Source organism: Lactuca sativa, chromosome 2 (assembly GCF_002870075.4).
Source record: "Lactuca sativa cultivar Salinas chromosome 2, Lsat_Salinas_v11, whole genome shotgun sequence".
Classification (NCBI taxonomy): Eukaryota; Viridiplantae; Streptophyta; class Magnoliopsida; order Asterales; family Asteraceae; genus Lactuca; species Lactuca sativa.
The window spans coordinates 28655905-28669301 of record NC_056624.2 but is presented as its reverse complement, the minus strand read 5'-3'; the positions used below and the strand labels follow the sequence as shown (position 1 = coordinate 28669301).

The 13397-nt window shown below is 35.5% G+C and overlaps 1 non-coding gene across 1 annotated transcript; it reads right to left on the bottom strand.

The window, feature by feature from the left end:
* Positions 1 to 12019: 12019 nt before the first annotated feature.
* Positions 12020 to 12125, bottom strand: LOC111911412 (small nucleolar RNA R71). Its single transcript, XR_002856852.1, has one exon. It is a non-coding gene; the product is annotated as a small nucleolar RNA R71 (small nucleolar RNA).
* Between the last annotated feature and the right edge of the window lie 1272 nt (positions 12126 to 13397).

Here is a 13397-nt window from a genome sequence, read left to right as displayed (position 1 = left end):
AAGTCTAACATTATATATATGTATGAGTAAAAGTCAGTCTTACCGTTAGTAGGCCTCATTCACGAAGCTGGTCTATAAGGGGTGTTTAAGGAAGTTGCCTATAAAATGGCGATTGAATGGGTATCCACTCTTACCCACCGCACTCTTGACTAGTGGAGAGTCGTTAGCCGAACGGGTAGGATAGGACGAAACCTTCCATTATAAGTATAATGAATTATTAAAGTAACTAAATGTTTTCATAAAATTCCCAATCTTAGTTACTTAGGCAAAAGTGAATTGATGCAATTCCATGAAATTACACTTTGTGCCCTTGCGAATACGTTAGTGGAGCGTGTGTGGTTAACTGACACACTAAATGGGTCTAAGCAAAGGTAGAAAAGGGTGACTCAATGTTTGTCATAGTTCGGTGGAGCGTGTGTGGTTTACCGGCACATCGAATAGGTGACTGTAACATGTGAGGGCACCATGTAAGTTTGCATGGTTATTCACACCCGCTTTGTGATCCTCGACATCCCAGTCACAAACAAGAGGGGCATATCGAGATTTAAACATGCCATTGAAAGTTCAATGAATCTCAAAGGATCTAGGAGTTTTCATAGATTTAAAACTTAAATTCTTTTTCGTTTTTCGTGGTGGAAATTAGTGAATCGTCATTCACTTACCTTCAAATATTCTGCAATTAGGGTTATGGCATCCCTCTCCCGAGTTGTAGAATATTGTGTTGGGTCCTAGCCTTAGTATCTCATTTGGGTGATTTACTAAGGACTCTATCTATCAACTAACTTGAATTCGTTTTCTCCGGTTTTGTAGATGTCAAAGTTCGACAACTATGGTCTTCCCAAATCCCGTGGAACAAGCATTCCACATGAAGATGATATTCCACAATTCAATCGAGGAATGAGAAATCATGCTTCACTTCCTCCTCCTCCTCCTATTTTTCTCCCCAACCCACAAGATCGAAGAATTGAAAAGTTCAATATCACTCAAGCCCTTTTGGCAAGTAAACATAAAGAAGGAAAGTCGGTGTGTGCACACGTCCTAGGGATGAAGTCGCACATTGATAGACTAAGAATGTTGGGATCCGTTGTCTGTGAGGAAATAGCTGTTGATTGGGTTCTTCAGTCACTTCCCAACTTATATAGTGAGTTCGTAAGAGAGTACTATATGATAAATCACGACGTGACCCTTATAGATCTCACCTACATGATTATTGCTGCTGAATCAGTAATGGTTTGGCACAATAGAAAAGCAAAGTTGATTGGTGAATCTGCCTTCAAGACCTCTATGGATATAGACAATGGCAATGAAAGACATGCAATGATCGAAAAGTTTGATCATAAGAGAAAGGCGATGTCTAAAGTAGTTCCATGTGTTGTTCCAAAAGAGTCATTTTGCTTTTATTGCCAAGAGAAGGGGCATTGGAGACGAAGTTGCCCTAATTACCTAAGAGATCTAAGAGATGGGAGAGTCAGAATGTATGGCTCTACTTTAGGTAAGAATCCACTATCTAACTCCGTTAAGTTCCTATTCATTGATTCTTAATACATGATGTAATAAGATTGCATTTGAGTGTTTTTGCAGGATCGGTGAAAAGAAAGAGCAAGATGAATCTAATCACCAAGAGATGGATCTTGATCGCATAGGACTTGAAGATTAGATTTTGAGCTTAAATAGTTATGATAGAGTTGTTAGAAATTTTCCTTTTACATAGTTTTCAATGGATTTTGCATTGTAAGGACAAATTTTTCCGCTGCTTTTATAAATAAAAATAAATTTTCGTTTGACTTATTTATTTATTTGTTTATCTCCTTGCAATAAAATCGTTATGAAAATTGGTGTTTGAATATTTCTACAACAAATGGATATGATTCTTATTTATGGTGTTTATGGAAAAATCGCGAATTTACCAAATAGGGAGAGTTTCTCATTGCCCAAAGTTTCACTTGGACAGAAATTTGGAATCACGCAACTTAGTTGCACGATGAATGAGAAATTTCATATTTGGAAATTAGACAAATTCATTGACAAAGTGTTAAGTGAAGGACTAAGAGATCGAGCACACAATGTTGCATGTTGATCAAGACCACCATAAGAGTAACAATGATATTTGTCATGATTTACTAAAGGTTTAGTAAATATGATTATACTTACAAGATTAAGTGTAATTTTGAATTGATTAAAGGGTTTAGATCAATAGCAGAACGAATAAGAAGAATCAAGTAGGCAGAAAGATAAAAGTTTCTCCATTCTAAGAAGATAGGAGAGTACCTTTTATGCTTTATGATAGGTCTTAATGATTAAGAACCATATCTCAATTGATCCTCTAAGTGAGTCTTAGTACAATTGTATGTCTAAGAAGAGAAATCAAGAATTGAAGAAATGGTTAAATCAATAAGTCAATCATACTTCATTCCAATAACAAGTCTTAAAGTTAAGATTGTGACATTGAGTGAAAGGTATTAAGAAGGTTTGTAACTTTCATTAAATGTGGAAAGTTGTGATAAGACAAAGACCAACTAGGACCAATTTATGAAGAGTTTTGATAAAAGCTACACTAACTCTTAAATATTTGTTTGTCAAGAAATGGTTTTTGACAAGAGAATCATATATGTCAAGGAGTTAGTGGGAGTCTTAATAGTCTTGAAAGGTTTCAAGAACAAATCAAATAAACCTTATCGATCATCACTAGCACATGAGTTGAGGTTTACAACCTATCGTGTTGACATTATTTTGATTCTATGCCAATCCAATCGAGTTAATTATGCATGTGAGTTCTATGAGTTCTCATTTTGAACGCATAAAAGGCAAAGCACCTTAATCAATGAAAGGTACATTGATAGGAAAGGGTGAGCTGCTTAACTACTTGGAAGACATGGTGGGCAGCTGTGCTACCATAAGGCAAGAAATCAAGATTAAGAAAGTTCGCTCCATATGAGTTTGAATTTGTCGTAAACTTGGTTTTGAAAAATTCACATGGATAGGAACAAATACACTGTTTAAATCTAAGTGTCATAAGATTTCCTCCTTCGTGAAAATGATTGTGAGGAAATGCTTTCACTAAGACAGATTTTAAGAAGATAGTAATTGTAAAATTGCATTCTCGAATTCAATTATGGTTACGACATCCCTTTCCATAATTTGAATTGTGAGGTTTGGCAATTAGTCTTAATTGTTTAGACACACATATGAACTATCGAAGACAAATATGTATAAGTTCAAGAAACCTTGATAAAAGATTATCAAAGCACTAAGTATTAGAAACATGAACTTAAGAAATTCAATAAGCATTGTTTTTCTGAAAGTTAAGATGTTTATGAATACATGTCGAAGCTAGTGGGAGCATAAGTGTTATGTTTTATAATAATCATCAATATAATGGGAGCATAAAAGTTATGATTGTATGATTATTAAGGAAAGTATTGCAAGATTAGCAATATTAATTATAGAAAACAAGAGTCATACTTTTCAAAGTCGCAATAGTTGAAGAGTTGTTTTGCTATAATTAAGGGAGAGAATATTATGCTTCATTTCAAATCTAAAGGTTTAGGTTGAGAAATGTTAATAAAATTTAGTCAAAGGTACAAAGTGTGTTCTTAAAATTTCGATTATGATTACGGCATCCCTCTTCACAATTTGAATTTTGAGAACATAGCAAATAAAACATTATGCGTCGTGTCCCATACGCTTCGGGTATAGGATCGATTGCAAATGCTTTAATGTTTGACCATTCTAAAATTTTCCGAATGTCTAGAACATTTAGAGGGAAAAAGGACTAGAATCGGTTTAGACTAAAATAATTAAACAACTATCAAAGGACAATCCAAGTTCGACGAGGATTAGTCGCTTGTGAGTAGTTGGAAGTATAGTATTGGAAAATATGGAAATGTTTCCATATTGGATGAACCATATCGACATCATTACGAATAGATAAGATTCTATCAAGAATGAGTTGTCATATGGAACATATGGAAGTGTGTCCATATTGGGAATTGAATATTGAGAAATCTATGACTAAGATTAGAAACTTCTATGCAAAAGGATGTTCAAAGAAAGTACTTTGAGTGAGAGACATCACATCTATGGAATTGTCTTGTAACAATCTCCGATAAAAGACTTTGTAATATCATTGACAATAGTCTTTGTGACTTTGGTGCAATGACATTACGAAAGGATAAGTTGCATAGAATGTTAGAATCTAGCATATTCTATAAGTAGCAAGAATTTGATATTCTTTCACTTATGAAAAGGATTTGGAGTTGTGAAATGAGAATGATTGGAAATGTGTTCAATGTGATCTATTTCACAAAGTAAGAACCATAGGTAAACATTGTGTGCATGCTAGGAGCATGGGATAAGTGTTGTAATTCAAGTAAGAAGTTGATTACCCGAAACGACAAATAATGAGTAATCGATATGGTGATAAATAAAAGGAGTTTTATTTATACTCAAAGGTTTGAGGCCATATGTGATTAGTATTATTCTTGTGTTTCACATTTGCATGTTTTGACTTCCAGAATAATTGAGTTTATTAAGAATAATCGAATTATTCAAACGGGCCACAGTCGTTCATATGTTGGAAGTAGGTATGAATGAAGACTGTCGTGAATTGGTGTGTGGAATGTCTAGAAAAGTATTAGACATAAGCAAATGTTTGCTACAACGTTCATAAGTGCTTATGAATGTGATTTGAGCATTGGATTAGACCCACGCTCACTTGGATCACTCCATGAATTGTATCACGAGTGATTAGTGAGACGATAACATCTTATATTCTTGAAACCGAGATGTGTGAGTTGTATCTTGCAAATCAGTTGCACATTGATAATATGTAAACGCACTAGTAACTTGGTGTTATAAAACATATTGTTGTGTGTGATTTGGTGCGTGAGTGTAAGCAAGCATTGTATCAAAGTTTATCCGTTCCTTTTATCCAAAGTAGGATAAAAGCGATATCTTTGGGCCCCTCAATGGTTTAGTGATGACAAACGTAAATGCTCGGTCGGGCTAGGGCTAATTTGATTTATTCAATTAGTCAGTCGTCATAAATTAGAAATCGAGATATAGTACAAAGAGAATGATTTGAAATCATATCTCATATGATATCTAGAATGGAGGAATATATGATCAGAGTTGACAGCGGCTTTGGAAAGCTACGATTGCAGATCGGGATCCGAAGTCATACGCAGAATAGTTGTTAGACTTATCCAAGTGGGAGACTGTTGGATTAGTGTCTAAGTCCATAACTATTTTGGTATGTACTTGACCCGATGGTGCATGGTCCTTTTGGGTTGCCTTCACCAAAGCAACTTGAATGGAGAAATAAATAAAGAGAGAGGGGTTATTATGATTTATTAATATGTTATAAGAATAATATATTAAAGGAGAAATCATATTTGTTTAATTAATATTGGTCAATAATTAATTAAGAATTAATTTTGTGATCAAGTGTAATTAATTAAACTAGAGGGGCTGAATTGTAATTATGTGATAGTTACAAAATAAGGTAAGGATTATCTTATATATATGGTGAACGAATTTGAGGTGTAAATCTCTTAGAATTTGACTAGGATAAGGGTTTCTAAGACTTATCTTATGGCTGCTTGGTGGGTAAGCAACTAGATAAGGATAAGGACTAAAACCCTAATCTTTACACCTATATAAACCCCTTAAGGCATAGGAATTCGTCTAACCCTTCCCAAGAGGTCCTAAGGACGAATTCTAACCTCCCTCCTCTCTCTTTATACCTTCTCCACTTGCTTATGGTGTTTGTAAGCCATTAGAGGAGTGACACTTGTGACTCTCAGCTTTCCAAGGTCAATTCAAGGAGGAATTGGATTGTTATTGCTACATAACAATCAAGGTATGTTCTTAAACCTATTTACATGTGAATTCTGATTTCCATATGCTAGAATTAGGGTTCAAAGTCTTGGATTCAAAGTATGTACAATAGAGAAACCTAGATCCGAGCTTTAGGGTTTGTATGAGCACATAGGATGTCTTATGACCAAAACCCATCACTTAACCCGATCCAGCATGGTCCATTTGGGTTGCATGGCATCATGCACTTGGATAGACTAAATGAGAGAAATAAGACACTTATGGTTATTAATATATTATAAGTTCTAATATATTAATAATAATAATAATAATATTTAATTAGTATTGATCAAGAATTAATTTAGAATTAATTATGTGATCAAAAGGAGACTAATTAAATATATGGGTTGATTGTGTAAATCATCCATAACTTATATAGTAGGCCAAAGCTCCATGGATAATCAAGTTGGGTTAAGCCCATAGGATGCTCCATGGAGGTTAATTAACATATAGGTCATGGAAATGAAAGGTCATGACAATTAGGGTTTACATGGAGTAACCCTAATTGTAACACACTATATAAGCATCATGTTATTCACCAAAATCGGCCACTAGTGTGTGTAAATTAAGGGCTAGCCAATTTCATGAAGTATGGATTTCTCTCTAAGTTATTCCATAGCATTTGATGTTGTGTGAGCCGTTTGAGGTGTCATATTTGAGGCACTAGGCACTCAAGCCCCATGGAGTTAAGCTACACTATAAGAGGTATGTATTCTATCTATATTATTACCCAAGTATCTGTGATTGTATGCAAGATAGGGTAATATGTTGGAATATTAGTATTTGCATGTATATTAGAGAAAACATAGATCCAAGGTATTTAGGGTTGCATGTACACCATAGGAGTGTTAGAATGCTCAAAACCGAACAGTGGTATCAGAGCCTAGGCTTGTTTTCCTGTATACTTGATGCAATTGCTGAAAAATCGAAGTTTTTCTGCTGTCTGGGCAGTGGACTCGCCGAGTTCCCTCATGGACTCGACGAGTCCAAGGAAAAACTCATCCAACTCGGTGAGTTGGTTCATGCACTCGACGATTTGGACCCCCTGACAGATTATCTTCGAGTTTTAGTGTTGGAATTGGTCAAGAATCATTATCTTAAACTGTTTTGGACTTATAAAAACTATTTTTTGATGTAATAATGATTATGGTAAAACAGTTTCAGAGTTTTTATCAAAATTTCAAGTTTTATTTGGTTAATTTTATGATTCTTGAAATTGTTGATATGCATGTTCTTGAACTTATGAGTTTTGATGATCATAGGCATTATTTGTAACCTTCTTGGTAGTTTAATTTTTGATCATTATGTGTTTTAATGGAGTCCATAACTTGTCCTTAAGTTATGGATAACCAAATGTCACAAGTTATTAAACTCATTAAAAGAACACAATGGTTACATAAAATGAAAATTCACTCATTTTAATAAGCCATTAAATCATAAGTTATGAGAAAAGAACAACTTGCATAAGTTATGAATTATGAAGAGTCAGTTTCTTAATTAGTTTAAAGTCTTCCATAACTTGTCCTCAAGTTATGGAACTTGAGGAGTTGTTTAATTAAAACTACTTTAAACACATAAGATATGGAATTGAAAAGTTTTGAAAGTTACAAAACTTGCCCTCAAGTTTTAGAATTTGAAAAGTTTTCTTTTATGAATAATTTAATTCCAAATTAAGCCCTTAGAATTTTAATGAATTAAAATTCAACCCTTATACTATTATAATATTATAAGTTAATAATATATATATATATATATATATATATATATGTATATGTATATATGTATGTATGTATGTATAAGAGCAAGTCGTCTTACCATTAGTAGGCCTCATTCACGAAGCCGGTCTATAAGGGGGGTATAAGGTTGTTGCCTATAAAAGGGCAACTTAATGGGTGTCCACTCTCACCCACCACTTCCTTGATCAGTGGAGGGTCGTTAGCCGAAAAAGGTAGGACAATAACTATAATTCCCCCTACATTAAAAGTATTAATGATAAATACTAAGTAACTAAACACTTATAAATTCCCAATCTTAGTTACTTAGGAAAATGTGAATAAGGTGCTAATCCATGAAATTAGACTTTGCACTTTGTTTAAGCCGTTAGTAGAGCGTGTGTGGTTAACCAGCACACTAACCTATACTTAACAAGGTAGGCAAAGGGTAACTTAATATTTATCATAGTATCGTTGGAGCGTGTGTGGTTAACCGGCACATCGATAGAGGGGTAAATATTAAGGGTACCAAATATATTTTCATGGTTACTTCTCACCTTTTTTTGTGATCCTCGGCATCCCGGTCACAAAACCTGAAGGGCACACTCGAGATTGAAACATGCCATTGAGAAGTTCAATGAATCTCAAAAGATCTAGGAGTTTCAAAACCAATTAAAACCTAATTAAATATTTCTTTTATCTTGGTGGAAATTGGTGAATCGTCATCCACCTACCTTCAAATATCTTATAGCTTGGATTACAGCATCCTTCTTCTAAGTTATAAAGTATTGTGTTGGGTCCTAGCCTTAATACTTTATATTGGGTGTTATATTAAGGACTTAAATCAACTTACTTGAATTCCTCCCATTGAGATGTCTAGTTCAGAAACCAATGATCTTCCCAAAGCAAGCTTTTTAATGAAGATGATTTCCCAAGTTTGTCTCATGGAAATCATACTTCTCTTCCTCCACCTCCTTCAATTATTCTCCCTATCCCACCAGCTCAAAGACTTGAAAAGTTCAAGATCACTCAATCCCTACTCACAATAAAACATAAAAATGGAATTCCTGTGTGTACTCATGTCTTAGGACTGAAGTCACAGATTGTCAGGATGAGAATGTTCGGTGTCATTATCCTAAGGATGTTGGCTATTGACTGGGTCTTTCAATCACTTCCAAGGTCATATAGAAAGACTACTATGTGATTGGTCATGACATGACCCTAATGGATCTTTCTTATTTGCTTATTGTTGCTGAATCAAGAATGGTTTGGTGCAATTGTCAAGCAAATATGGATGGAAGGTATATTTCTCAAACTTCCATGGACATGGAGAACGGTAACATTGGAAGTCCAAAAAAGCTTTCTCTTCCCAAATGGAAAGGGATCGCCCTTGGTCAACCCGGTTGACCAAAAGGTACAGAGAAAGTCTATGCCTGGGAGAGCCTTTTGTACCATTTCCAAAGAGTCTATATGATTTCATTGTGAAGAAAAAGGGGTATTGGAATCGAAGCTGCCCTAGCTACCTGAAAGAAAGAAGAATCAAAAGTTTGACACTGTTTCAGGTAAGTCCACTATCTAACTCTCTTAAGTTTCATTTGAAGATTCTTAATACATTTTGATGTATGAAAGGATCAAGCAAAGGGTCGGAAACTTAAAGAAAAGAGTATGCTAAATCTGATCGAGTAGATGGATTTATATCGCATGGTTTGAAGATCAGATTCTTGAGCTACTTCTGATGAATTATGATAGATTGCTAGGAAACCTGAAATATCAGTTGCATTGCAAGCAAAAAGGTTTTTTGCGCATTTTGTAAAAATAAATAAACGTTTTCTTTATTTTATATCTCCTTACAATTGCATTCATGAAAACTTGATGCTTGTATGTTTCTAGCAATATTGGAAATATGAATTTGATTCTTTCATTTGTGGTAGTGTCTAAATTTATCAAATAAGGAATGATTCTCACCACCCAAGTTTCAATTGGACCGAAACTTGGAATCATGCAAGTTGTTTAGTATGATGAATGAGAATTTTCATTTTTGAAAAATTAAGACTAGTTTCTTGTTCACATGTATATGTGACTCAAGTGAAGGACTAAGGGATCAAGTACACATTCTTATGCGCTAGCCAAATTCCACCACAAAAGATGAATGAAACTATTCTTCATGATTTACTAAGGTTTAGTGATATTGCCATATTTATACCTATTTTTAGGCAATATTTAAGTACATTTTTATTAATAAATTGATAATATGTTTAGAATAATGATACTTATGACTTTAAATTGTTATTTTCAGTCAATATAAAGGATTTTAGAAGAGATGGACCAAAAGTGACAATATGTGGAACATGGGAGGCTTGAAAGACAAGAAAATAATAAAATCACGATAAATACTTAATTCACAACGTGGCGATGAAGCCCACGACGTGGCACAGGGTTTCCAGAAGATAGACATCGCGACACGGAGGATTTCCTTAGAGGATACGGATTACTTGAAGCCCACGACGTGGCACAGCTGGCCACGACGTGGCGCGGGTTTTTGAAGATTATTTAAGTGCTCCTAATTATTACGAAAGAGAACTTTTTTTGGCAGAAGGAAAGAGATCCAGGAGACGATTCAGAGCGAAAGAAGAGTTCTGGAAGAGGGTTTTAAATACCAAAAAGAATAGACTTTATTATTCTAGTTAAATAAGAACATGTCTTTCATTATTTTTAGCTGTGTTGGTTTAGTTGCTATGATGAGCAGCTGAATCTAGCTACTCTTGTTTAGCTAGATGAAGCTTTAAACTTATGAATAGTTCAATGTTTATGGATTAATTTTAGTTGGTAAAAATTGTTTGTGTTTGATTCGTATAACCTAGCATGCTATTGTTTGTTTCTCTAATTGCTTGATTGCATGTTCTGTGTAGCTTAGTCACCATTAAACTGCATGAACTTGTTTACCTAATGATTTAGTGAACATTAAATTGTTAGAGCTAGGATTGACCAATCTTAGTTAGTAATTAGAATAAATAGAGTTTAGATGTGTTAGAAAGCGTGTATTGTGAATATAATTGCTTTTATATTACAAATCTTACATAGCATATTTACATTTATAATTAGTTCTGTGTTAAATTATGTGTGAACATACATGGTCTGACATGAATTAGTTAATTATTGGTAAAATTAGAACTAAATTACTAATACAACTAAAAACCAACTTAATAATCCATAATCATTAGCTAGCCATAAGGGAGAAGTGGATTCAAACTAAACAAGAGTGTGTTTTTTTTTATTGAATTTGATTTAAGTTCATCTGATCTTGTAAAACCAGATAAAACCGCTTTTAAACTTGTTAATAAATTAGGTTAATTTAATAGTAAATATATTAAATTAGAACACCGTTCCCTGTGATCGACACCCGACTTACCCAAGCTATACTGTAATTTGACTAGGTACACTGCCTATAAGTGCATAGTTAGTTAAGTTTCTTAGGTTATAAATATTAAAATTAGTGAGTACTTTTGTGAACATCAAGTTTTTGGCGCCGTTGCCGGAGAACGGCTTAGTTTTTACCTTATTTATTTGCATTAAATTAATCGATCCTTCTTGTGGAGTAAAAAAACCACAAAAAGTTAATTTTTCAGCAAAATAAAATTTTTTCTGTTAATCACAGAGTCCATGACGTGGCCATATACTGGCCACGACGTGGGAAGTTAAAAAAATTAAATTTTTAGTTTGTAGTTAGTTTTCTTATTTTAGTTCAGTTTTTTTTTTTAGTTTAGCAAGTTGCAGGAGTTCATGACCAGAAGCTCAAACACACACTTGGTGTCACCACTTGAAGATCCCGAGTCTGCACTTCACAAGAAAAGACGCCCTTACAAGAATTGAAGTCAGCCTTTTCTAGGAAGTCGGGAAAGAAGACAGGAGAGTCAAGTTCATCCGCGAGGCACAAGAGAAATCTTGAGCATTTGGATCATACGCCTGTCCAAACCGAGTCCGAAAGCGATACCAAGCCAGAATTTGAGGAACACACGAGCGAACCCGAGAACGAGCCAAGGAACGAGATGGTAGCAATTGAAGAGATGTCCATGGGAGCTTACAAGAAGCGGATCCGAGAAGATGTAGGTCCCGGTTTAGTCCAACCCGCAATACCTGCCACTGCCACATTCGAGTTGAAGGGACACATATTGACTGCACTGAAGGATATCCCATTTTTTGGGAAAGATCATGAGGATGCTTTTAAGCATCTACATGAAGTCAACGACATTGCGGATTACTTCAATGTCCCAAATGTCAACAGAAACACAGTGTTGCTTAGGATGCTTCCCGTCACTTTCAAAGGAGCTGCTAAGGAGTGGTTAAAATCACTTCCACCGGGTACAATCACCACTTGGGCTCAAATATGTGAGCAATTACTGGACCAGTTTTGCCCGCCATCCAAGATAGCCAAACTCAAGATTGCAATAGCCAACTTTGAGCAACAGACGGGGAGTCATTATACGAAGCATGGGGGCGGTACAAGGGCTTGCTCAGAAATTGCCCTCAGCATGATCTAAATCTGCAACAAGAGATCCCAATCTTCTATGATGGGGTTAACGTTATGACGAGACAACTCCTTGACTCTCAAGGACCATTAACAAAGAAAAATCCAAGGGAGGTCAAGGATTTGATTGAAGAATTCGCGAAGCACTCTCGCGAATACCACAACCCTAGGCAAGATGAAATCAAAGGCGGTGGAGGGGCCCAAACTTAAGAAATAGCAGCTGTAATGGCCATGCTGAATAATATGGATCGAAGGATAACACAAATGGACCAGTCAATACATGCCATAAGAGTGGGTTGCGAGAGATGTAGTGGTCCACACTCGACCAAGGACTGCAATGTAGATGAGTTTGAGAACAGGAAAGCTCAAGTGTGCTACTCTGGTGGGGATAAGTATGATGAGGACTGGAGGAAACCGAAGAAGGAGTGGCTGCCATATGAAGAGTATAAGAAGCAAAAAGAAGAGAAGTATAGGAAGACAGGTCGAGGCTTTTATCAAAAGGAGCAGCCACCAGCCGAGAAGAAACCCGACCTAGAGACCATTTTGATGAAGTTTATGGAAGCTTCGGAAAAGAGACACGATGCCACTGATTCTGCCATTATGGAACAACAAACTTTGATAAAGAATCAGCAAGCCTCCATCCATAACCTTGAAGTACAATTTGGTCAACTAGCCACTCTAGTTCAGGGACGATTGTCCCCGAAGAATCCCGAAGTAAAGACCCAATCTCACGTAATGGCCATCGATATTGAAGAAGAAGCAATCTCTGTTCCTGGAGGCATTGGAAGAAGAACCACAGCAGCCCGATCCAAAACCAAAGAAGTTAAAGTTCGAAAGTGAAGAAGTTGCTGAACCAGCTTCGCCACGACGTGGCACTCCAATGGCCATGACGTGGCGCATGTTTGATAAAAAATCCTTTGAGTCCGTTCCAGCTTATCAGCCACCTTTGCCATTTCCCACCCGGGCTGCACTTAGTCTACTGGAGAAGGAGCATTTAGAGTTTGTAAAGCATGTAAAGGGGATCCCAATTTATGATTATATTTACATATAGACACATATAATAGCTGTAAATGTAACTAAATGCTACCTACATACAATATTTGTTAATTCTTAATGCCAATTCATAATATTTTGACACACATAATAAAAAGTAAATGACCATAAGCAAGCAATACTAACTTCTTTTAATTTCTTGCCTAAACTAAATACAACTAGTACAGAACCACCCTATGGACACACAAATATTTAGCGTGACCATATGTATCACCTTTTAGCTGCTTTGT